Source organism: Saimiri boliviensis, chromosome 1, assembly GCF_048565385.1.
Source record: "Saimiri boliviensis isolate mSaiBol1 chromosome 1, mSaiBol1.pri, whole genome shotgun sequence".
NCBI classification, from domain to species: domain Eukaryota; kingdom Metazoa; phylum Chordata; class Mammalia; order Primates; family Cebidae; genus Saimiri; species Saimiri boliviensis.
In genome coordinates, this window is record NC_133449.1 from 27,046,120 (window position 1) to 27,048,166 (window position 2,047).

Consider the following 2,047-nt stretch of genomic DNA (forward strand, 5'->3'; position numbering starts at 1 on the left):
TTACATGTGGGGATTTGCTTTAAATTCTAGGTAATTATTTCTCCTGATTAATAAAGCACCACCTTCTTCCACCACTAGGTGCTGACCCAGTGAGAGTGCCTTCTGCTGCCCAGTCCCCTAGACACATTGAAGAGAGGAACAAGTTGCCCTGCCCTGACGTTGACCCTGATTTGACCCCTCTTCTTTTAAGAATCTCAACTTCAGAAGCATTGATGACATTGGTCCCAGTAAGGACATCACCTCTACCCTTGGTACCACAACTCTGTATGGGGTAACCCAGCTTCTTCTTTTTAGTTGCAGTCCCAATTTTACTCATCAGAAAGCAGCCCTCCCCTCCCTTCCCTTATGAGGTCCCAGGCGGTGGTGGCAGATTTTTCCTGAAGAGTCTTTTTCCTGTGCCTGTCTTGTTGGAGCCACTGCCAGCTGGTAGGGTCCCCAAGCCCCTTGGGATAGCTCCACTAAGAGCCTGGTAACTGAGCAGGGTGGATCCTGTCCCGGGAGCTGCTGCACCAGTTAACTCTCCCTTGTTGCAACTCTGTGTACCAAGAACCCCTAGCATCATCCTCATTCCTAAGCCAATATGCCTTTATGGAGCTGGTCTCACTTTCTGGTGCCCACGGCCGTTGGCATCGCCAGCCTCATTCCATGCCACTATGAGTCAACTCAGGAAAACAGCGAGTGCATTTGAGGCTCAGGGGTAGTCATTCCGTCTTTAGATTCTCCTTGGACTTCAACTACCAGCACAGCATGCATTAGCATTGGTCCTGTGGGTTGCCTGAAGTTTAAACATCAGTGCCTGCTTGCCTCCATCCTTTTTACATCTTATGCAGGCCGATTGACATATAATTTGTTCTTAAAAATAGGGGCATGGCATCTGTGATCCAGAAAAGTCTGTACTTTACGGATTCTTTTCCCACTCTTGCCTCTTTGTGCTGCTATTTCGTGTCCTCTTCACACCATGTGTTTCCCACCCACTCAGGGTCACAGCCTACTAACTCCTGAAACTTCTCTCCCTGGACTGGGAGAAGGGCTAAAGAATGTCAGTAAATAAAAGAGCTTCTGTCCAATCCCAAGGCATATGTTGGGCCCAAAAAAAGACAAACTGTGTGTGTCTGGGGTGAAGAAAAAGGGCCTAAAGAAATTGCTTCTTAGCCCTTTGGCTAAGATCAAGTGGAGAAAAAGACATGTAGGAGAAAAAGTCAGTGCTCACAACTGGGGTGAGCCTGGCTTGGAGAGTAGGAGTCCCGAACACCTGTGGGGCTGGGGTAGAGGCTCCCTCGAGACTTGTGATTATGACTTTGTCAGTACTCTAAAATTTCCCTGGAGATTGATTCCCTGGGTGCCTGAAATAGGCCCCTGGCATTCAGGTCCTTTCTGCCCAGCTCACCTTCTCCCAATTTCCTAACAAATTTGAAGTCTTTAGAGTGGCTCCAGGGATGTGTTCGTGGACCAGAATCCCACATTTCCTCGGGGGGCATGCTCATAGGTATGTCCAAGCTGTGGCACAACAGTCATTTCTAGCCTCTTGAGCTTCTTTTCCTAGGGTGATATAAGAAAAGGCTGGGCAAGAACAAATGGAGCCTGAGGTGTTGGACAAGAGGCTTGATGTCGTCCCTGGAGCTGCTGTTCTGAATCACACAGTCTTGAGGAGGAGGGCCTGGGTCACTGGTTGAGCCTGTGGAGGAGGAAACTGTTACTGACTCTAAGTCTGGCAGGATCTTTCCTCCCACCCTGAGCTATGTATGGGTGCCTCTCACACAGGCCAATTTAGATTCTGTGTCACTGTCCTGGAAGGAAGGCCCAAGCCAGAGCAGGGGTCCCGGGCTCAGAGGAGCCTTCAGAGTGAGAGGGCAGCCCCTTTGCCGACCCACCTTTCACCGTAAGCAGTGGTGCTGGCCTTGCTCTTGCTCAAGGGAGTCACCCATTCCTGAGTGAGTCAGGGTCACTCACTCCGTGACAGCTGTGGCTCGCCTTACATGAGCTAAATTGGGAATTGGAATGTCATGCAGATACCCCTTGTCTCCCCACCCCCACAGTAAAATTAATC